At 41.5% G+C, this 25,202-nt stretch overlaps 1 long non-coding RNA gene across 2 annotated transcripts in view; it reads left to right on the top strand.

Annotated features, from left to right (window-relative positions):
* Window positions 1-919: 919 nt before the first annotated feature.
* Window positions 920-25,202, top strand: part of LOC147203658 (uncharacterized) — a 60,770-nt gene continuing 36,487 nt past the window's right edge. For both annotated transcript variants that reach the window (XR_015101166.1, XR_015101167.1), the window contains exons 1-8: window positions 920-1,196; window positions 1,898-1,996; window positions 4,797-4,986; window positions 7,575-7,737; window positions 8,736-8,797; window positions 18,117-18,281; window positions 24,248-24,448; window positions 24,586-24,739. This is a non-coding gene — a long non-coding RNA (uncharacterized LOC147203658). The remainder of the gene's footprint in view (window positions 1,197-1,897; window positions 1,997-4,796; window positions 4,987-7,574; window positions 7,738-8,735; window positions 8,798-18,116; window positions 18,282-24,247; window positions 24,449-24,585; window positions 24,740-25,202) is intronic.

Here is a 25,202-nt window from a genome sequence, read left to right on the forward strand (position 1 = left end):
ATATGTCAAACTGCAATCATTAAATGGAGGTTCCTCTTGGTTACATTTGTCAGAACTACATGATGCATTTGTATGCAAATGAAAGTGATTTTCCCAAACATTATTTCCCACCATAGTCCAATGGTTTCATTTCGATATCATGGTCCAAGAATTACAGCATTAATTTCTTTGTAGAAAACTGATAATCCTCAAGAAGTTCCGCAGACTCTGCATTTAAATAAATGTTTTGTTTTGGGGGGGTTTTTTTTTTTTGGAAAGCCACCCAAGACGGTTTCATTTTTACGCATATCTCGTATGTTATTGCGTCAAATCGGTTTTCGACCACCAACATTAATGAGAGATTTTTTATGCCAAACGCTTTTCGAGAGATATAGATTTACAGTCTTGCAAACTAACAGGGTATTCCGTCCCTGGGACAGCAGTCTGGCGCTGATTTACTTCTCAAATTACATCCCTTGACCCCAGACTCAGTTCAAGGCATTGCTCGACTCCTGATTTATTTGAACCTCATAACCATTTCATATCCATATCATGGTAAAATTGTTCATTCCAAGTAGTATTTTTAACATTAGAAACTTTCACACAAATGTTTTTTTTACGGACAAGTTGAGATAAGTACGTGCTGTTCTACCTGGAACAGTTTTTGTTTTATTGCTTTTAAATGGCCACTTTTAAAGCACTGGCATTGAGAACAAAGATTGTTATAAAGTAATTTATTAACAGTGATTTTTCCCCCTTTCATTTCAAACAGTGTTATTCTACATTACACCAAATTTAGAATAAAATGAAAAACACAGTGAACTACTGAGAAATGTACCCATTTGCAATAATAAATATGCCTTATAATGTAAACAGAATCATTTCTAAGTTATGATCGTACCTCACTGCTACTCGCAAATATGACGAATCGAGATTCGAGACGATTGTTGCTTTCATCCGGTGGCTGCCGGCTAGCGACTAAATCGCGAATGCTAACATGGACGGGCTGTGCAAACTCTGCTTATATTTTTCATGCTTTCCACTTGATCACTTGGGTGCTATTTGTTCAAATGATTCGACAGGTTTCTTGTATTGCCTCGTTTTTGACGGCAGCATACACACCAACTTCCTCCACCACGTCGCTAGAGGAGGAACATCTCTTGTCAAATAGCTTCATCTTCGAAAGTCACGGCTGCTCGTCAGCTGCACGTTCAACGGTACGTTTGGTTAATTCCGTCCTATTTTCTATTTACTGCTTCTCCTTTCATTTATTGGCGTAGTCTGTTTCTTTCAACCTGCACACCAATGTTTGGAGGGGGCCGATTCAAGGATGGTGTGACAATCAGTCAATTGTTTTGTGGTATCTTTCTCAAAACAGCCCCAACAGTGAACCAACAAGTAGTCAATCTTATATAGCATTCACAAAATAATTCTTTCAAAGACTTGTTTTTTTTTGTTTTGCTGTAAGACAAAACTAACGTGAACTTTCGTGCTAGTCATTAATGAGATGACTCCTCGATCAATACTTATCGACTGAGAGCCTCCATTATTGGCTTGTAAGACATTACTGTTGTTCCATTATCCTTTAATCAAGCTGCAGCAGAGCAGCGCGAATGTAGCCCCCGCTAGTACACCATACAATCCGATGTAGTACTAATCACCCACTGTAACACATATGACCCAGGGTGTTTTTGCCTTTGCTGTTGCATATTAATGGGTTCATTCGACCAACTGCGATTTATTTATCAAAAGATGGCAAAAGACGAATACACTCTAACACTAAAGCAAGAACAATGTCATACTTGAGTACAGGTCAGCATTTAATTAGTGCATTGAAACTTGGGAATGTTCGTATGAGAGGCCATCTTGGAGCATGATGAAGAATGTTTGAGTCCTACAGTATATGGGTGTTTTGCAGTGAGTAGAGAATGGAGAGTGGATGGAGACCGTCGACTTGCCTGCAAGAAATGTGACCCCAGTCGGAAATTCCAACATGGACTTGATTCACCTGTGGACGGTAGGCTTTGTTAATCATAGCAAGCTATCCACCTATCCATTTTCCTTTTGCACATGTCGCGGGTGAGGTGGAGCATATATTAGCAGATGCCGCATATGGACAATTGACCTTTCACGCTCACATTCGTAGCAGTAGACAATTCGGAGCAAGGGTGTCGTGCTTGTTTTCATCAAGGGCGGAGGCCCACTGTGACTAAAATTTGGCCCCGGAATTTTGTTGGACAGCGGTCGACATGCACCAAGAGCTCGGCCGACATGCAACAATTGGAGGTTTGGGGGCATACCGGCCATGATTCGTCAAAACTGTGCAGCCAACACAGTTTTCAATGAAGCTAAAATACTTGTTGAGAGTGAACCACAGTTTTTAAAAAAAGTTCCAATGTTCATTTGGCTTTTAAAAGAGAGAGGTGTGTTGAAATTGAAATTGGCCACGACATTCAAGGAGGAGACTGTGCTCGGTGGTTGCGCCTTCTCGGCAGCATGGGTATACCAGCACTGTTTTTGACTGGGAGGAATGTCGGCGCCATTTGACTGTCATTGCTGGACAGTCCCGGGGCGCTTGTGTCTTGCACCTGTAATGGGCAGCATTTTTCACAGCCCCGCTGTGGGGCCCCACGTTCAGCTGAGAGATCAGTGCTGTTGAACGGTCTGCGGCTGGATGGATGTAAGGCTTGAGGAGCCGACGATGAGAAGAAAGGAGCGTTCGCGCGGAGCGCCGATGCGGATTTGGAACTGGGAGTCGCGGCTTGGAGTTTGAAGCGGATTACGTGGGACAGGAGAAGTGAACTAATCTCTTTTCGTCAATGGACGCTACAACTTCGTGTTTGCTTTCAAATCTTAGCTTGTAGCAGACGTGTGCACATTTTTAGCATGATGTCTCTGACCCACTGGTGAAAGGACACTTTGATCCTCTCCTCTTTCATCTAGAACTGCTTCAGACAACAAAGTGTATGCAGAAAAGTGGTGAAGATTGCACGACTGTCTGTGTCCTATGTGTTGTGTTATTTTTGTTATTTTGACTTCAAAATGGCACAGCGAGAGTGGCTGCCTTTCCAGCAGCTCCTATATTTTGTTGTTCTACTTCTTCCTTTCATAACTTTGCTGCTGTGAATTGGGAATTTCTCCATTGCGAGACTAATAAAGGCGTTCTTATCTTTCTTAAATACATTCTGGCAACCGGTTCAGGGTGTCCCCCGCCTACTGCCCGAAGACAGCTGGGATAGGCTCCAGCACCCCCCCACAACCCTTATGAGGATAAAGCGGATTAGAAAATTAATGGATGGATGGATATATACCTGTTTGGGTGTGTGTGTGTGTATATATATGTATATATATATATGGAGAAAGAGGACACACACACATTTCTCGCATTCTGTCACACCACGGTGAGGGTTGTTTGCGTTTGTCTGGTCACTTCCAGTTTGATTTTGAAACAAGGACTCTCCTCTTGTCTCAGGTCACTTGCCCTTCATCCTGGTCTGATTGTCAGCCCCTCCCTGATTGATTCCACCTGTTGTGTTCAACACTTTGTGTTGAATTGGCCCTCGTCTCCCTTTGTCCTGTTCTAGTGTCTTTCGTCCTTGCCTTGTTTTTGCAGCCTTGCCTATTATGAGTATTCAGCCGCTGAGTGTTTTTTTTTCATAGCTTCTCATTGATTAATTTTATAGCTTGTTTGTTTGCTCACCAGCCCTCAAATAAATCTCCCCTTTTACAACCGTGTCCTGTGTCCTGTGACAGGACCTGAGGTGCATTCATTTACAGTTAGACATTTCAAACTTAACAGGAAAAATAAAAAACTCTCGATGCATAAAATGTTAATAAGTGCAAATATCTGAACTATTAAAGGTGACATAGGCCCAAGAAGAGTGATGGGGGTGACGTCACTTTGCTATTTTACTCAATGACCATCAATGCTTCCATTCTTCATTCTCGTAGTTGGGATGTCAAACATTACATATTCAATGACCTTTTATGCTTTTTAGGCGTAAATAATCAACAAAAGATCTTGTGCTCCTGGATATAAGTACATATATCTGTAGTGTGTAAAAATGTTTTGTGTGTTGAACTGTTCCAAAGTGCTCAAAATATATTTTTAATGTGATCAAAACCATTGTAATCAGTCTGCTTATATTTTGCTGAACCAATACAAATAATGACAAAACTTGAAAATTTGTTTTTAGTTTTCAAACTGAATGGGATGCCAACCAAAAGTTAATAGTTGACTGGATTGCCATGTTTTAAAATTACATTTTAATAGGACAGAGCAGCAGCTGATAGTTGGCTGCAGGCCAGCCTGTAGTGCTTAAGGCGGTCATATTTCCATCTCCATATCTGAAAGCAAGTCTTACAGTTCTAGTACAATGCATTCATCCTCTTCGGGGTTAACACACAAGTTCATATGAAGTAATGCTGCAGTTGACTCTTCTGTTCGGAGTGAAGGACTTGCTGTGGCCTCTCTGGGGAATTACAATTTGCATTGCTTCTTGCTCATGCAACTTCTTTCCATATGTTTATGAAGGGTGTGTGCGTGTGTGTGTTCGAAGGGAAAATCCATTCTGGAATTATTTATATTGATGAACTAAGGACGGTCAATCATTTGTTCATGCACATGGACTGGATGAAAATGAAAATCCTTGGGAAGATGACATTTCCTAATCAGTTCACACTGCATGATTTCACATCCCCAGAAAAAAAGCTTCAATTCAGAGGAACAGAAAATGTCCTAATCATCTTTTCCGAGACAAGGCGAAATATTTCAATGCATATTGAAAGGCTATTTTTTATTCTGTGTCTGTATGCAGGGGCGAGGTGGCTATCAGGAATTGCAGGTGATTCCCAAACAGCCGGCCCATTAAAGCCACCCCCCCCCCCCAACCCTCACCCCTCCTCCAATCCTTGAACATCATTACGTTTCGGCACAAGATGATCGCCATCGGACCCCACCTATGAAGGATTATTCCTGGGCCAAATTTTTTTCCCCAGCATGTCTCTGTAAGTATATATGCACATTGTACAGTAAATATGTTGTATCATGGGACAAAAAAATTCAAAGACATTATTTTCCAATTTTTGGCCATGATAGTAATTAGGCCGATAATCCTGTGCTGATGTTCTCCACTCATCTCCAAATGAGAAAAGAATTTGCCACTATCACCCACCATTATTTTGTGAATAATCGATGACATATTTCGCTGAGCTTCAATTTGAAAATGAAAAGGAATTCTGCTGTGATTGAAGAGCATAGTTTTTTTTTTGAAGAGTCACTTAAAAAAAAAAAAGTGAGGTTACAGGGAGCAGAGGTGGCGAAGGTACAGGAATTTAAGTACCTCGGATCAACAGTGCAGAGCAGCGGAGACTGTGGAAGAGAAGTGAAGAACCGAGTGCAGGCAGGATGGAACAGCTGGAGAAAAGTGTCAGGAATGATTTGCGATAGAAGAGTATCAGCTAAGGTGAAGGGAAAAGTTTACAGAACAGTTGTGAGACCAGCCGTGATGTATGGTCTAGAGACACTAGCAATGGGCAAAAGACAGGAGGCAGAGTTCGAGGTGACTGAGTTAAAGATGCCGAGATTCTCCTTAGGAGTGACAAGGATGGACAGGATCAGAAATGAGGTCATCAGAGGGACAACTCAGACAGGAAAGTTTGGAGAAAAAGTTAGAGAGGCCAGACTGAGATGGTTTGGACATGTACAGAGGAGGGACAGCGGATACGTTGGTAGGAGAATGTTAGAGATGGAGCTACCAGGTAGGAGACGGAGAGGAAGGCCAAAGAGGAGATTCATGGATGCCGTGAGGGAAGACATGCAGGTAGTTGGAGTCAGAGTAGAGGATGCAGAGAACAGGGAAAGATGGAAATTAATGACTCGCTGTGGCAACCCCTGAAAAGGGACAAGCCGAAAGGAGAAGAAGAAGTCACTTGATGTCTGCCGTGATACATATCAAAGCGTTGGGGCTTAGATGTCTTTGGAAGAGATTTTGCTTCCAACTTTAGTTCCTTCAGATTGACATTTAACATGGATAACAGTCGGTTTGATCAAATGACCATCCAAAATTCCATCTATTCATTTTTGTACCATCTATCCTCACTTTACCAATATATGCGGCTGCAAAAGTGCTTTTTTTCCCCTTGTCAGCGTTTCCGAAATGAATAAACTTCAAATAAAATTAAAATTGACATCAACACATATTTATTACTTAATGACAAAGAGCACTAAAACGTAACACCGAACACCCTTTGTTGTAAAATTGTGTGCCATCTCGACAATCTAGTTTTGGCCACCCCTAGTTCTTCCTGATGCAGTCATGGTAAAAGTAGTGCAAACATGCACAAAACAATTTCAATTTTTTTCTTCAACCACAATAAGTGCACAAAAAACACTAGAAGTACATCACTGAAATCCATTCTTCCTAAATTACGTATTACGTAATTACGTAATTAGTATTTTTAGCCCCAGCATTCAAATTTGTTTAAAAACCACATTTAAAACTACTCCTGATGATTATTAACAATGAATTTAGCGTGTTGTATTTGTTAACTTACATCTATAAGTGATTAGAGTGATTAGAGCGCTGTGCATATTTCATACAAAAAAACAAAAAACAATTATCAACAAGGTTTGACCAACAAAATTTGTTGAAACAGCAGAGCACATAGTCTATTACCAAGTAGAATGCTCAATTGGCTGCTACAGGCCATTAGAGTAAACTACAAAGAAAGGCAATAATTTTGTCCTCGACATATATGAGCTATTTTCATGTCAGATTTCCTCCCCTTTAGGCTGGGAGCATTCAGGCTTAGCACTCCATTTTCAGGCCGAGATGAATAATAATGTGCGTATGCCCATGCAGAAGAGGAAAAAAAGAAAAGAAAACGGGAATCTGTTTGATACCTCATTCCTACACAGCTGTTTTGGTCTGCGATAATGGATCAACTCCAAACGAGAGAAAATTTCACTTTGCAATAAAATCGAACATACAGACATAATGGATAATAACCCCGATAACAGGCCTTTACATGGATGATGCATCACAAACTCCCCGGCGATCATCCCGCAGTTGAATGAGCAAGTTCAAATTGCTCTGAGTTTAATGATGAAAATGGATTGACTTGGAATCTACCAATGGAGTGGAGGGACAAAAGGTACTTTGAAAAAGTGGTGAAAAAAAAATCATTTTGTTTTCAGCAGTTTCCATCCTTACTGTGTTGCATGACACAACAGTGTCAGTGTTGTGTCCGTTGTTTGTACAAACCTGTTATGATCTATGATGTAAAACAGAGGAGGGGAGGGGGGTGGGTTCAAGGGGAAAATGGGTTAAAAAAAATGTGTGTCTGTGTGCGTGTTGTCTCTTTTCTATATTTTTGTGCTAGAGCACACTGCACCCTAAGCATCCTCTCAGTTTCACTTTCACAAAAAAGTATTGAAAAAATGAAATAATATGACAAAGCAGGTCACCTTTCACCTATGGCGGCGCATGACCTGCATCACCGGAGGTTGTTCGCGGTCAGCAGTCTGCACTTGCAGCTTACGATCACAGCTGTTGCCTTATATTGTTTTTAATTTTTCCTATTCTCCTTCAAAGATTGTTCCATGTACAATTCACCGATGGCACTGGCAAGCAAGGGGAACCTGGAGGACTGAGAAAAGCATTTTCAAACTGTATACGTGAGCTACAATAATGACGTTGTTGCACTGAAGACGCTGCCAAAGTGCGTCCCACGCCGCCGCATCAGGTCTCGACTCAGGTAGGCACTGATTCCTTTTTACAAACTCGCAGGCTCTTCATTTTTGTTTCGTTCATGTTCGGGGCCATTATGGCTGTTGCTCATCATGCCACGCGTGTGTGTATGCGTGCATGTGCGGTAGTGGCTCGATCGCAGGAGGTCGGTTGCTTGAAAAGTTGATCCTCGGTCAAAAGCGGTTGGCCATCCCTGATGTAAAAGGTGAATGCAGTGTTCCCATTTTTAATAATGGCTATAAAATTGCATCAAAAACTTCATTCTGGACTTCAATCCTTGAATCCCAACCTCGAAACTCACTGATCCACACAGCTGCAGTTTCTCAGCAGGTGCGTTTACAAAGGAGCGTTTAAGGTTTCAAAGATTGCTCTCCAAGCGATCATGATTTTTGACAGCGGTCCCAAAATTCAGTTGAAAAATTCAGCTGTCAGTTCCCCTTGAAAACATCAGGTTTTCAAGGGGAACTGAGACGCCGGTAGCAATGTAAAATGCTTTTCACTCATTTGCTTCTGTTTGGGTGGACTTTGAAATAGATCACTCAGTAAGGCTTTTTTTTTCTTCTTCCAACAAAGCAGTATCTGCTAGACGCTATTATCATGAGCTTTCATAAAATATTGGAAGCTGCTACTGATGTGTTTTTTTTCCCCCTACCTTTTCATTTTGTCTCATCCAACTGTCTCTGGTTGATGGAAAAGTTCCCCAGTCAAAAGTATCAGTTACAATATGCACATATGTTTGCACAATAATATTCATATAGCTGTTATTACTTTACATTCTACTATTTACATTCAATACTATTATTATATTTACATTCATCCAGGTCCTTTCACTGTCAGGGCACTGAATTGTTGCAACCGGACCGCTCAAGTGTTGGCCGCTTGGTCGCTCTTCCGAGCAAGCGTCATCCATTCATGTAGATAGGTTAGATGCGACAGCTCAAGCCTGAACGTAAACGCGACTATCAACCCCTGACGTTAGAGTCATGAATGATGTCACTCTTTTAGGATGCAAAACATGTCCGGGTTCTGGAGGCCGGTGGACCCAAATGCAGAAACGAGAATGGATGGTAAGAGAATTTGGAAGTTGTTGTTCTACAAAACTATAGATGGTTACTGGCGGACAAATGTTGTGTGAGTCTGGCTTGCCCGGGAGTTGGAGAGTCGCAGTTTTCACAGGTTGCCAGTTTGGGTAGACAGAAAGCAGGAGACAATCAGGTTTCAAGGAAATGATCGCAAGAGACCAGTTGCGATCAAGGAGTACAATCGACTAAGAAAGTATTCCATAATTTCTTTCAGTCGCTCTGAAGGCTAGGCGCAGTCGCAAATGACTGTCTTTAACGTCCTCAAGTCCGCAGGTAAGGGTTAACGTGCTTAACACTATTTCAATAGTGCTGCCCTGTTTTCAAGGTCCTGTTGATGTGATGACTATTGAATTGCCTGCCTTGATGAATCAATCATTTCTTTCAGCACGCATGTACTCTCAATAGTGAGTGAAAAAAAAAGCATCAAAGGCTAAGTTATGCATGAAGTCTTTTTTAAATGAGAACTTTCATTTCTTAGAAAATCGCTTTCTGACTTTCGGGTTGAGTGAACGCTGGCGCGTTTTGGCTGCCGCTGCTCAACCCGTATTGTTTTGTGTTTTTTGTTATTGTAAAGTGTCCTTGGGTGTCTTGAAAGGCGCTTATAAATAAAATCTACTACTACTATCTAATTTCACTCCTCTCCTAGTCTTGACTGGTCTTATCTTAGCTGTAACTAATATCTTCCAACTACATAATGTACGCTGTGGTTATAGTGAAGCCGCTCCTCTTCTGGAGAGAAATCCAAAAGTCAATTTATCATGCTGTGCGTCTAATGCAGGTCTTCATATACTGCATATGTAGCCTGTGCTCTGCCTCGTGACATTCATTTATTGTTTTGTTTTGTTTTTTTTTCTGGAAAGGCTCCATCAATGTTCGGAAAAAGCTGTCAGAGAGCCGTGAAAACTAAGGACGACGTCCATTTCCTTAATCCGAAAAAAAAAACAACTGTATACATTTTTTCCTGACAGATAATATGATGATGCTCACCAAAATGAAATCCATTCAAGCCGCCAACTGATATTAATTGCTTCGACCAGTTGACACAAACAAGGCATTGAGTGATCCTTTTTAATATTCTCTCCCTGTCTCTCCAAAGGTGTTTTAAAGTCACCCCACCCCCCACACCCCTGTACAAGCAATCAAAAGCAGTCAAATTAAATCAGCAGGTGCACAAAGATTCTCACTTTACTGTTCATGCCGCACGGGTACGTATTTAAAGGAATACAAAGCCACCTGTAAACTTAAAGAACAAGTCAGAGAACTGTCAGAAAGAAAACGTGTTCCTGATATGATACTTTTTTTTTTCATCTTATCTCTGCACATACGTACAGTATCAAGAATGTGAAAGAAATCATATGCTGTAGCCGTCGTCGTGATTCAATGATGTAATTACTGTTTCCGGGCAAAACTGTTGTCTCTTGTAGTGGAGGTCTCCGGTCTCCAAGGACGGAAAAATCATTTTCTTGTTTTGTTCTGTTAGGTCTAAGAAACAGAAAAAAACATATTTTGTTGTTGAAGGATTTACAGAGCGTGATTTTTTTTTTTAGGTATATGGCAAAATATATTGAAATCACAAAGATAAAAACAAAAAAAACAATCAGTTCCAGGACATTGGTTTATTGATCTGACTGAAACACCATTCGCTACACGTGAAACTGTTGCCTTTGTTTACTGGAAGTGGAAAGGGTAGAAAGAAGTTAGAATTCAAAAGATTGATTCTGGGGTTTTTTTCTATCATCTATTAATGGAGCTGCTTAAAAGTGTCAAATAAATTGCACTGGGTCCACATAAAGTGATTTTTTTGACAGAGCAGCATAGAAACAAACAAAAGGGATTGTCAATGAACAAACTTGCTGTTGGATCAAAATGGATGTATTGATTTAAGTCCAAGCATGCTGGAGCACATTATTGATAGAGCTTGTAGCAGGAAAATAATACCTTCAAGGTTTTTTTGTTGTACTTGTCTGTGTCGATAGTTATTGACAAACTGCCTGCCCCTCCCACCCTCTCATTTGCTTCGACAGGATGGACCATAAGATTTTAAACTGCACATAGGAGAAATGTATGATATACTGTATATTTTCTTGTTTCATAGGCTCCCAGGTTCGAGATCTCTCCCCTCTTGATTTCTGTCTTTGCAGTCACTTGAAGGCCACAAACTAGAAATGTAGCCCTTTCACGCAGCAATAAAGATAACCTGCAAACATGATAAGCTGTCCACTGTAATAACCGCTGTCCCTGAAAGGGTTAAAATTGAACTCACAGGAACACGGGAAGGGAGTACTGCCTTCATCAAGTCAACAGAGCCTGATGCAGTGTGCATATGTCATTAGTCACGTAAACGCGTTGAAGTGCAACCATCAATCGAGTCAACTCCCGAGGCGCCACTGGGTCATGTTCAGTTCCTATGTTATATGTAAAGCCAGAAGCAGCTCACTCTTTTCCCAGTCGATGCACCACATTAAGACTGTATTGGATTGCGTTACTTAGAGCCATTCAACTTAGGGTGGAAAAGATTGATCTGCATTGATTAGCATGAATTCATGTTTGGGTAAATCTAGCAGAACAAGGGCCAGCATGCGAGAAAGTTGAGGCGACGTCCCGTGACAAGCTTTCTGAAATATGAACAGTAACTCACTTCATGGCCGCCATTCTAATTCTTCCCCGGGGGCTTTGCCTGTAAGTACAGTGAGCAGGCATGTCTCTAATTCTTTAATTGACTGAACGAATGCCCTTATAAGTTCAGCATGCCAAAAATCACCTGTGTTAATTTAATAGATGACAAGGCTTTGTTTCTGAAAGTGAACATTTTATTTAAATGCAAAATACTTTCAAGGCGACGAGTACGACTGACGTTTGCTTGCATTTATTAAATCGAACAGTACCGGTAATTCCATTTCATTTTGTCATTCTAAAACATGCACGGTCATGTAACAATAACATGACATTAACCACGAATGCAAGGTAAACATTTAAAGCCAAACAAATGTTTTGTATGTCTGTAAACTGCTTGGCTATATCTTAGCTCGGGACTCTTTCTCACTGCTCTCACAAATAAACATCATCAGGCATAGATGAGTGGAAATGCAAGTCTTTAGCCACTTTTTTGATGAACGTGTTGCAGCAATTACTGCCTCAAGTATTTTGAAATATGATGCCACAAGCTTTGGTCAGTTTTACTCCGAAATGTTTGCACCAATCCTCTATAGCAATGAGGCTTGGTGCACAGCATCAGTGCACAGCCATTTCAGAGATATTTCAGATTCAAGCCCCGAAGCCATTTTTTGATATTTGGTCTACGTGCCGGAAGGCATTGTCTTGCTTCAAGATGAAGAGCGCTGTGGAGCAGCTTTTCATTCAGGATGTGTCTGTAGTAGGGCTGAATGATTTCAGGAAAAGATGGAATTGCGATTTTTCTGACAGATATTTGCGATTTCAATTTGATTTACTTTTTTTCTTTGAATCAAGCTTCAGGCCGATACTCAACATATACGGTAACATTTACAAATATGGCAGAAATTTACATCACGGCATCAAAACCTTAAAAGCTGTTCCTTAAGATAAGGACACTCAAGAGGCCGTGTGAGGGAGCCGGTCCTTTTCAATATTTGTCAACTGATTCAAGAAAGCAAGAACTACTATTTACTGTCATACATATGCAATTGTGTGGAAGACTGTATGTAAAATATGTATTTATTATATTAATCAAGAATATTTTAACGGATGCGGCCCGGTGGCCGAGTGGTTAGTGCGTCAACCTCACAGTGCAGAGGTATCTGGTTCGATTCCAGCTCCGGCCTTCGTATGTGGAGTTTGCATGTCCTCCACATGTGGGTTTTCTCCGGATACTTCGGTTTCCTCCTACATACCAATAACATGCATGGCAGGCTGATTAATTAACTCATTCAGTACCAGCCAATTCTGCACCAAGTCTGAAAAGACGTTTAAAAACGTCTTTGGGAGTGAATGAGTTAAACACTCCAAATTGTCCCTAGGTGTGAGTGTGAGCACGTATGGTTGTTCGTCTCTGTGTGCCCGGCGATTGGCTGGCAACCGGTTCAGGGTGTCCCCCGCCTACTGCCCAAGGACAGCTGGGATAGGCTCCAGCACGCCCCGCAACCCTTGTGAGGATAAAGCGGATTGGAAAATGGATGGATGGATATTTTAACGTTTACACTCATTTACATTTTCATTGTACATAAATGTGAGATCATATGTTTTTTTTTCCCATGCTTGTCAAAATGACTTGCTTCAAATGGAGGCTGAGGGATACGGCATATAATTCAGATGAACGTATAAATTGAATCCCTTCACAGGATAAGATTGAGTGAGCCAGCCTCGTACCGCCCCATGCAGACTAAACACATGCTCGCTTTGTCAAAAAGACAGCAGGATTGTTTTTTTTGTTTTTTTCAATTCAGCATTATGACAATTTTATATCGATGAGACAAATAAAAAACAAAACCAAAAAAAACCTTTTCTACCACATAAATGGAAAAGAAATTCAGGCTAAACTTTTTTTTTCGGTCATACAGCGTTTTATTTTTTCCACTGTAGTTTTGACTCGTTAATTTTGACTCGTCCTGCCGTTGAATAAAATTCCCACAGCACGATGCTGACACCACCACGTTTGACTGTAGGGTTTGTATTGGCCAGGTAATTAGTGGCGCTTGGTCTCCTTCAAACATGCAATCTGCTGTTCTTGCCTGTCTTGGAGGTCAGTTCCTTTGACTTCATGCTTGGTTTGTGCAGTAACGTGCACTGTCAACTCGACCTAATAAACACGGTGTGCGCCTTTCCAAATGTAGCCCAATTAACTGAGTTTACAATAGGTGAACTCCAATTAAGCTGTTGAAATGTCTCAAAGAAAATCAGCGGAAACAGTTGAGCCTTTTTCTGAAAATGGGGTGCTGTGTGAATAATTTTGAGGTAGAACTGAACTTATTTAATTTTTAAATATCTTTGGAACATAGGAACAACATTTGGACACATTTTAGATCATCTGTATTTAATTGCGAAAGATTAGCTGGTTGGGTCCAATTGACAGATGGCCTTTTGACTGCTGTCTCACCGCACCTTAGCCTCTGATCCAGTTGTACAATGCGGCCCCCGATTTCAAGCAATCTTCTTTCTGTCTGGTTGAGGCTGACATGTTCTGTCCAAGAGAAGCCATTGTAGCAATCATCTCCCACTGCGCGACACAAAATTACATCCTGCCACGGCAACCGCAACTTGAGCATGAAGAATGCTGCCTGTGGCTCGATGACAAAGATGCGGCAACGTGAGGAAGGCAGGACCTAATTATCGATGTAGCTTGGAATAACAATGTAGTTTGCAGGGTTTCGCCTGGGGGAAAAAAAAGGTGTAATCAGTGTTTCTAACTTGACACGCTTTTTCGAATTCAGCAGCTCAGACTGTGGGTGTGGGCAAGGTGCACTTTCACTGATGCAGTTGTTTGGATGTCTGGTTTAAATACCGGGATGTCAAAGAAGAAATCAGGACGTCTTGAGTCGTTGAGAGTCATTAAGGGGACACTGTCACTGTTACTCAATCTTTCCTGCTTCTTTTTCAAAGAACATCCCAGTAACACTGAATGTCGAAATATCGAACCGTTTTTCTCCGTCGATTTACAGCAAACCCCACTGTTGTTTTCAACAACAAAGTGAAATACAGTATAGTCCAAGGCATGCAAGGATAACCTACTATTATGTTAAATGAAAAAAAAATCCAAATAGTCATCAAGTATCGAAACAGAATTTATCCTGAAAAGCAACGATACATTATTTCAAAGCTGGTTGCTATTAATCAATAATGACGATGAATAACCCTGGTACATTTAACATTTACATTGTGCAGTATGGGCGGCCTGGTGGTCACAGTACAGAGGTGCAGGGTTCGATTCCGGCTCCGGCCTTACAGTGTGGAGTTTGTATGTTCTCCCCGGGCCTGCGTGGGTTTTCTCCGGGTACTCCGGTTTCCTCCCACGTTCCAAGAACATGCATGGCAGGTTGACTGGGCACTCTAAATTGTCCCTAGGTGTGAGTGTGAGCGCGGATGGTTTTTCATCTGTGTGTGCACTGCAATTGGCTGGCAACCGGTTCAGGGTGTCCCCTGCCTACTGCCCAAAGACAGCTGGGATAGGCTCCAGCAGCCCCCCACGACCCTTGTGAGGATAAAACGGATCGGAAAATCAATGGATGGATGTGCAGTATGTACATTCAGACCCATCCCCAGGCCTCAAACTTGTAGTGAAATGAATGGGGGTGCTTACAATTATGAGTACCCTCCAGACAATACTTAGAGTATAGTAGCATCAAATATATAGTAAACTATTTCCACAGCACTGCTGCTCACAGAATGGCACCCTTTCTGACAACCACTGGCAAATATTGCCATTGACAACCTTTACTGTACATACATTAACATAGACACTATATTAACCCTTTCATGGACCCTGTAACCTGATAACATGAGAAAGTGTCCACTGTAGTAACAACCGCTGTCCCTTAAAGGGCACAGCTGTGTTGATGTGGCAAAGTCAAGTCAAGTCAAGCTTTATTGTCAAATATGCTCTATGTGCAACATATAGCACAGATGAAATTACTTTCCTCTCAACCCCAGTGCAAACAAACATGCAGTGCATTGAAACACAGACACAGCTAAAAATAAGGGCAGCAAATCTGAACCGCATAAAAAGACAAAAAGACATAAATATGTAAATATAAACATAGATGATGCCTCGTTCACTTGCTCCTTCGGATATCATCAAGCCAGAAATCATCAGATTCATATCAAAACATTGATGTCATATCGCTTCGAACGGGCCACTCGGTTCAACGGGTGCCCGCTGCAACAATTGACAGGAAAAAAAATAATTGCATTTTAATTGCCAAACGGGTTTGTGGCTTGTGCGGTTTCTTGTATAAAACTGATTCAAATGGCTTTTTAGTTACAAACTAAGGCTAGTTAAAAAATAAAATAAAATCTATCCATCAAATCAAATTGATTACATAGCTCGATTTTGATCAATAAAAGTATGTGAACCTTTTAACGCGTCTTTTTGAAATAAGTTCATCTGACTTTTTGCATCACGTGAAATCTCCCCACCACATGAGTGTAGTGTATCAAAACAACATGGCGAAAGAACTGAAATCAGCACCAACAAGCTTGAAGGCAGATGTTGGCTGGCCTGGAAACGCTTTGGGATAACCCTGGACGAGCGGGATGAAGTGGCTGAGGAAAGATTTGGGCTTCCTTGCTCGAGCTGCTGCCACTGTGACATGACCCCAGATAAGCGGAAGTAAATAGATGCATGATGGATTAAGTCACCTAAAATGCAGCTGTTTAGAGTATGAGGGGAAACAAGAGTACAGGGGAAAGCCAAAGTAAGCACAGCGAGGTCCCCCTGTGCCGAGATCGGAACCCACAACCTTTGACAAACTCGCCTGTCACATCAACAACGATAATAACAAAATCTAATGAAATCATTAAATAGTCCTCAAATGTAAATGTTTCATCTTTGGCCTTTGCACTACCTCGGTACAGTCAAGGAAAGAATTCATCATTTTAAGGGGTAGGAGGGGGGTTAAAAGGGAGAATTCGTGACAAACATTTCAGCCTACGGCTGTATACAATTCTTAGTTCAACTTGAGATAATAGGTTCAAGCCTGTCAACAGAGTTATGCCACAGTTTAATGCATCTTTTTTGATAGGGTGCAGGTGCCGTGCTTGCTAAACTTGTACCTCTTTAACTTGTATCTGGGGCACGGTGGCTCTGTTGCTGCTGTGTTATCTTATCGTAAGGGTACCATTCAGCATAGCAGCACGCTGCAGATGTCACCTTGGTGCTATAAAAGATTCAAACGCTCCTCTGGAGATGTCTGTCTTAACATAGAAACATATGCCACTGCAGAGAGGCCGACAGTGGAGCTCCTTTGGTATGAGATAAGACTTCTTTTTTTTTTTTTTCAGAAAGAAAAGGAAACTTTCCTCTAGTGTGAAAAGTCCTCCAGCTTCATCATCATTTTTTTTAACTTTATTATCATATGGAGAGCTCATGAACTGCATTAGTTCCGTCTGCCTAATGTTTATTTATCTAGTGGCATGCGGAATCATGCTTCAGGATAGATCAACAGGTGTGAAGGGAAACATGGAATGGAAAATTCTCAGTCAGCCCATTTGAAAAGAATGCAGAAAACCTCACTCGAAGACAGATTCATTTCTTTGTAACTATTGTTGCTGGTGGCTGGCGGTGCATTTCTGTAATGGGCCCTCAGAGGGGACTTACATAACCCAATCCACCTCTTAATACTGCCACTATGATGTCGCATTTGTAGAAGATATGCAAAAACACCTGTATAAATATGCATACCATTACAGAGAGATGATAAAATACATCCTCATTTTCTTTTCTCCTCAGTGCAAGTTAAGTAACGGTGCAGTCAGAGCTAATGAACTGCTACACACACTCAAAATCTACTACTACTACTACTACTACTCACACGTGGTACTCCCGGACTACCCAATGAATCCCTTTCTGGGTTGAAATAAGCCAGCCAGCGACAATGTTGGCCAATTTACAATATCCAATATTTACTTTGAAAAATCTGCCTTAAAAACCAATGTTATTGCACAAATCACAAAGTTATTCAGAGGACGGAAAAATTCCAATGTCATTCTGAAGCTTTTGCAAAGGCCAATGTTTTGTGAATGTAATTGGTTACAATAAAGCTGGCTCTGAACAGATGAAATTGACATTCCAACGTACAATAGAAGTTGAAATCGAATTGGACAACCCCCCCCCCCAAAATAAAAATAATGCATGTTATTTGTCGCATTGTTTTTATCCTCTAGGTTTTTTTTCATCGAGTGCTGTGTTTCCCAACCAGTGATACGCGTACCCCTAGTGGTACATGAGTACGTGTCATGGGGTGCGTGGAAACATTGAATAATTTATTTCCCAGAACTGTGGCGCAGCCGCACCAAATCACAACAAGATGCGTAGTAGATTGAAACACACAGTCCATGGATTTCAGATGAGGCATTGTGCAGCCTTGTTTCATGGGTGACTTCTTGCTTGATTGCTGTTCCATAATAGTTCTGCAATTAGGAAGTCAAACAGGATGTGCAGCTTATGGGATTGTCCAAGAACTTCCACATTAGGGATCCATCCATCGTACCCAAACAGTTTATCCCACGATCGAATCTTTAAACAGTTGGAAAGTAGACTCCTCGCAAACAGCAATCGGATGTATACGGTTTTCTCACTGACTTATGCTTTCTTATTCTGTGGCCGAGCGTTTAGGATTGCCGTCTGCAACTGGCAAACTCTTGGTTCAAGTCCTAGACAGGCAGAAGACTGTGGGCAACAAAACTGATAGGGCATTGGACCATCCACTCGCACTGTTCCCCCAGAACAAAGGCTGTGGTGTGCCTCGGCAAGACACCAACGAGCCTATCTGCTCCTCAGGTAACAAGTCACGCCCTGCTCCAGTGTCTTCCGCTAATGTTTTTTGTTTCCTGGTTTATTAAATGTAGAAGACACACTCAATGCATGTGTTTCATGACAATGCAGATGATTCCTCTTGCAGTGCTAATCCATCCATCCATTCATTTTCTGATCCGCTTATCGTCACAAGGGTCGCGGGGCGTGCCGAGCTCATCCCAGGTGTCTTCGGGCACTAGGCAGGGTAGACCCTGAACTGGTTGCCAGCCAGTCGCAGGGCACACAGAGCCAAACAACCATCCACACTCACAATCTCACATCGGGAGCATTTAGAGTGTCCCATTAACCTGCCATGCATGTTCTTGGAATGTGGGAGGAAACCGGAGTACCCGGAGAAAACCCACCCAGGCATGGGGAGAACATGCAAACTCCACACGAGGAGGCCGGAGAGCAGTGCTAATCTTTTTTTATGCATACAATGAACAAAATACATCTTGTCCTGCTGAAAATTGAAGTTTCCAATCGATCGTTGCACACTTTAGTAAGGCTCATTGAGCAGCACAGAGGGAACGCTGTATCCTTCACCTCTAAAATGATACAGGCTTTGTCTGTAACATCACTATACATTGGCCCATTGGGGGAAAGTTCTTGAATGCACCGACAAATGTCTCGATTACACTTGTGGACATTAAGTCCCTTCTCATTTCAAGAATTCCAACAACCTATCAACACTATGCTGGGTATTGGCAGAGAGAGACAGGGATGAATATCATCCCATTTGTTTTCGTCTCTTGCACGGGGGCTGATACCACCTTGCCAATGTCACTTCACACATCCTGGTCAATCTGCCGATCGATTCCATAGACAGTGATACATGCTTCTGAAACTAATGGGAATAATTAAGGAAAAGCAAAAGTATTCGAAGGCTGATTTATGTGCAAATGGGGGGGTGGGTTTGCGTAACTCCCAATTACTCTATCGATGAGAGGTGCAATGTACAGGAAGAACTGCAGATTGACTTTCACTTAGCTGGATGAAATGATACAATAACCTCTTATGCCAGAGGGACAATATCCCCTGGGTACACACCCAAGGTGAAAGTCATAGTCTGTGTTTTAATAAAGTCACCACGACTCGGGCTCATAGCAGAAGGGTACATGACCTTGTTAGCTTGTTATTGCAGGTGTACATTGAATATACACAATGTAAAATGACAGCGGCTCACTTTTCACTCGCATTTTTTAATTCTCCCGCAAGGGTGACAAGAAGTTCACCGCACATAATGCAAGAATGTGAAAATGTAAACACTAACGGCTCAAATTTCGTGCCCAGGGCCAGTCAAAGGGCAATCAAACTGTATTCATAGAGTATTCTTTCTTTTGGTACGTTCATAGAAGATAGTGTTTGCGCGGTTGTGGGCAGAAATAGACTTGCTGGAGTCCATGCAGAAAATCAAAGCGAGCAAGGTTATTTATTTAAATTTTTTTTAATGAACTACAAACAGACCTCCTTTTGCCGATGATGTAAGTTTGACCAGAGCGATCACAGATCACGGCTCTGACGTGGGCACTTGGGGACCACCTTCCACTATGATGGTTTGTGTTCGTGTGTATGAATCACCACCTCCCCCCAATTGTTGTGCCGTGGCCCAGGGGAGTGTTTTAAAAAATATCAAGATATTGATAATAATAATGTGTTCAATAAATGTATTTCTACAAAGATTAAATACAGAGCGTTGTCGTATTTATTAATTAATAAATACAATGACATCCACCACGGGTGGCCGAGTGATTAGCACGCTGGCAGTAGTGAGGACATGTAAGGTATGCCGAGTTTTCAAATGTGTTGTTTTTTCTTGTGTGTGACTTTCGAATACAGAGAAGAACTGCACAAAGCTCTATCATTTATGATTAGTCTTCATTTGAACAACATTGCAGGCCTCATTTATGCAATCATTTCCAAGTGCACTTAAAGTGATTGCTCCTACAAAACGCAATAGTATAGGCCAATGTGTCGTACTTCAAACCACACAATACTTTCATTGTAACAATCAGTACAGGCCCTCTCATCGAGCCAATCGCTGCCGTTAAGACCCATAAGAGGTTTGGATTAAAAGTCCTCTTACAATAATTGGTCTATTCACATTCACACAATGCGCTTTATTTAAGTTGCAATCATTTCAGATCTTTTTTTGTTGTTTTTTCTTTTCAAAAAAGGTTAGCAAATTCGACTCTCTGATGATAACGAAAGCAAGTTGATATAAGTACTCAAAGGCTTTTCTGTCATTTCTGGATTTTTCCTTTCTTCACCGGTGCGAGATGCTTTAAATTTGAAGCTGGTGAATTTATATGATTGGTTGGCGACCATTTGGACCACCCAAAGAGACCCGAAATAACCTCCAGCGCACCCGCGACCCTTGTGAGGATAAGCGGTTCCGATAATGGATGGATTTTACACGGTTTGTAACATCATTCCAGTAGAACCTCGGGAGTCAAATACTGTAGCAGTGCGACATTTTCACCAGGATTGACTCTGAAGTTGCTCAAAAACCTGCAGCTTGAATGGTTGTCGTTCACGACTGCAAGCAAGATCTTTGAATTGTGGATCTAATGGGTAGAGCAATTATCGCAAGTGCAGCTCAAGTAGCTATAACTGATTAAGGTTTTATGAAGGGAACAGTTTGATCCTCTGACAGATTATTTCCTCTGGGATCAATAGTTTTCAGAGAGGCTGACCAATTTCCTAGAACAGAGCTTTTGACTTCAGAGGACCATCTGTATTGACCGACCTAAGATGTCATTTTTGACATCGAGCAGAAGATGCTGTCGGTTAAAAGGGGAGTCAAAGTAAGAAGGCATTTTTTTGGCAGCCTGTACATTTTGTATGTGTTGTCAAGGACCAAATTAATCTTTTATCGAAAGAATATTTGCAAATGTCCTTCATAAGTAACATTTGTGTTTTCTGCAAAACCCCAGTTTGTTTTCAGTTAGTATTTTCAGGTCAATGTGCAAGTGGGTGGCCCCCTAATCATCGATGTAGATTTCTATTCATCACCATAGGGGGTTTTATTGTGTATATATTAACCTGAGAATGGCATTTTCAGACACAGTTGCATTTTGCCACTCCATGCCTCTTGACGTACATAAGAGTTCAATTAATTGCACTACATGAGGGCTGAGGCGGCTCTTGGAAAATACAAGAGACTTGACAAAGATCCAAGTTGGATTTCTCAGCTCATTGATTGCAGAGGGCAAATTTGGAAAAGGCCACCACTGATGAGTGAATCGCATTGTATGAAATTTTCGGGGGGGGGGTTTGCAACACTTCCAACCGCTGGCAAAAATGATGAAATCATCACTGTCAGAGGATGTTGATTCAGTTGTTAATTTGTAAAAAATAAAATAAAATAAAAAACTTATCACAGACATGACCCAAAAGTAAAGTTTTTTCAAATGGCGATTTTCTGACTCTCAGAAACACTAAAAGAAATCAAGAAAAAAAATGTGGTAGTCAGTTATAGTTACTTGTTTAGACGAGAGGTAGGCAACTCCGGTCCTAGAGAGCCGCAGTCCTGCATATTTTCCCTCTCTCCCTGATGCAACACACCTGATCCAAATGATCAGCTCTTCAGCAAGCTCTCAAATGATCAGACTCACGATTCTGATCATTTGAATCAGGTGTGTTGGAAGAGGGAACTTCTAAAACAAGCAGGACTCTCTAGGACCGGAGTTGCCTACCTCTGGTTTCGATCTGGCAGAGGGAAAAATTCTGGAATCACTCACTTCTGAGGGAAAAAATGGAATACAGTGTCCCCTCACTTATCGTGGTTAATGGGGACCGGGACCCTGCCGTGATAAGTGAAAACCCGCGATGGAGCGTTGGCTCCCCCCTAGGAATTTTTGTGTAAGTGTGTGTAGATACCAGCATGTTTAAAATATGTCAACAGTATTTATATTTTACATACAAAGACTACAGCAGTCCACATATTTACTTAAATATTTAATTATAAAACCTTATACAGTAATTTCATCCGCATTGCCTTTTGAGAGAGACAAAGAGACTTGTGTTACTCTCACTTTATGCCGCTCTAACGGTGTAGCTGCCCTTAGCCTCCAGCTAGCTGCTGGCCAGCTATTCCTGCGCAGCCGATGTGTTTATGATAAAACAATTAATGAGTATTGATTAGGAGGAGACGAAGAGTGCTGGGGGGGGGGGGGGGGGGGGGGGGGGTTCAGACAAGCCCAATCAGCCCCTCTCTTTCTCTCGCACTCACTTTTGCTTTCGCTCTCGCATGCGCTATCTCGCTCCAGCGTGGCACCCCCCCCCCCTCTTTAGCAGTGTAAGGCGACACTGATCAGAGAGTCCACAGCTCACCAGACACCTTTTGGTCATTGCGTCATTAGCTCTGTTTTGTTAATAGGACTTCTGCGTCGAACACTCGGCGTCGGATCGTTGTTTTACTGTCATGTTTTTTTTTGTTTGTTTGTTGTTGGGTTTTTTTTTTGGTACTTTGGCTTCTTGGAGTTTTCAGACTGTTGTGTTTTGCGTTTAGTTTTTCCAGTGTTCCCCTGTAAGTGCTTTTCTTCAGTACACACGGCTTCTCCTGTTTTTTTCTGTCCTCTTCCATTGTACCACATACCACATTTCAATTCTTGTTCTCATTTTGACAAGGAAAAATATTAGTTTTTCTTGATCTGTGCGAAACAAACGTGCAATAGTTACAATAATGACTATTCAACGGTTGATGGAGGTTCTCGGGAAATGAATAATGCATAACGTTCAGTTGACTGTTCTTCCTATAATGGTCAATGTATTATTCATCTATTGTGATTGCAAATAAGTCTGTGATCCCACCCCTGCCTTGAATAAAAAACTTTAAAATTCATGTTTCACCTATATTACATTATGTATACAGCAGCGTGTCAGTCAATATCCCCATTAGGGGACTTTGAGACCTCCTCATTTCACCCCCCAAAAAAGTTGAGATTTTCGATAGTGCATATCCTGTTCAGGGTTATGCGTTCGCTGGAGCTCATCTCAGCTGATGTTGGATGACATGCAAACTACACCCAGGATTGGTTGCCAGTAAGTCCCAGGGTACATATGGTGACAGACAACTATTTATTTTCACTTGAGATTGTTCCATTTTAACTTCATATCCACTGTATTGGTGGATGCTATGCAGTTAGACCACTTTGACCTGCCTGAAGTCATTCATTATTCAGACGGACCTAAATGTTTGGTGGGCTTTCCCTTTGCTTTCATCAACAGTAACATTTCAATTTTTTCATGTAATTCCACATTTAAACATTAAGGGGTTTTTTTTGGGGGGGGGGGGGGGTTTAAGACCCCCTCAACATTTCATCAGCATGATCAAATGCGTGTCTTTTCTTTGACTGAGTGATGCGACAGAGAAAATCTAAATTCCCAAGTGTGCCTTTCTTTTGTAACTCTGTGAAGCTGGAAATGTTTAATGGCCCGTCGTGGAGCCTTTTAAATCTCACCAGCAGGACACTGTTTTTCATTTGCTATACTTCATGTGTCATGTAGATACATAGAGCCTTTTTTTTAATTCTTTTTGTCAAAGATGAAGTAGTAATATTTATACTAATCGTGATTTTGAACTGGCTGACATTTATCAAACAACTTTGCCTGTAGGCCAATCTCATCGAGAATGCACTATTTGATAGAGAGAGGAAAATAATTTCATGTCAAATATGCTGTTAAATGTGTGAGACAGCACAAGCGCTCACTAAATGAGGGAGGTAGGCAGTCCATCAGTGCTTTAATGTTCTGTATTTGTTTGCACTTTGACCTACATCAAAGAAAATAGATTCTATTGCTGTCGCGCTTAATCGTTATATCCAAAATCTTTTTCAGAAAACCAAAAGAATTAACCTATCTGATCCGCCGTTATGCAAGGCTGAATGGAGATAAGTGAACGTAGCAAAAGTTTCTGCAGTCTCTTTTGCTTTGTCCTGATCACACAGGCATACAGTAAAGTGCAACGTTCCAGCCAAATCAGGTCCACGGAAAAGCTCGACGAGTATGTCACAAAGCAGCAGAATTGACAAGATGTCTGAGACAAAATCCAGTGCTGAAGGATGAGCCATCTTCAGCCCGTCTCCTTTAACAGGAATCATTTCTGCTTGACCCCGAGCCCATTTCCCAGGGTGCTCAGGATTGTGCATGTAAGTACAATATGTCTGTCTGCCTCTGGGGGTGTGGCAAAATGTCTTCATTTTTCTTCCCTTTCTGACTCACCTCAGTGTCTGCTCATCCTGTCACCAGTGGTCACAGAGCTTTATGTCCTTCTGTTTGTTTCTAGAATTGGGGGAAAAAAGCCTTGAACATCCCATCTTATATTTACTCTGGTGGAATGGAGGTGGAGTGAGGTGCAAAAGGATTGACTCCAAGTTTTCCATTTTTTATAGGCAACACATCTGTAGTGGGGCGCACATGCCGGCAGATCCCGATTTTTGGTATGTACTGCTTGTGTTTGCCAATTTGGCAGACCAGTCTCCGCCAAGTTGTTCGAGATTCTGGTGGAGTGAAAATTTGGTGGCAAAAACTTGAACTAAATATCAGTCAGGCCATGTCCATCGATTTTGGTCAATTTGATCTGAGTGCTTGCAGACGTGCTTAACAACTCTGTGCAACTATTACAGAAAAATCAAAACATTTTGACATTAGAACAACAGGTCCCCTGGAACAGATCGTTTGACCAACGGGCCTGGCTTGAATGTACAAAGTGTCAAAAAATATTCTGGAACCGGCAAATAGCGACCAAAATATAACCTCTTGCTTTTTGAATTGCTCATGATGGAAGTAACTGGGGTGTTAAATACTTGAGCCTTATTGGACGCTTAAGAGCATTTCAACATTTTAAGTATTCGTAGAAAACTGTCTTAAGTAGAAAGTTGTGATCAGAATTTCCACAGGCCC

Source organism: Hippocampus guttulatus, chromosome 6 (assembly GCF_054856545.1).
Source record: "Hippocampus guttulatus isolate MCC_2025c chromosome 6, RoL_Hgut_1.0, whole genome shotgun sequence".
In the NCBI taxonomy this organism is placed as follows: domain Eukaryota; kingdom Metazoa; phylum Chordata; class Actinopteri; order Syngnathiformes; family Syngnathidae; genus Hippocampus; species Hippocampus guttulatus.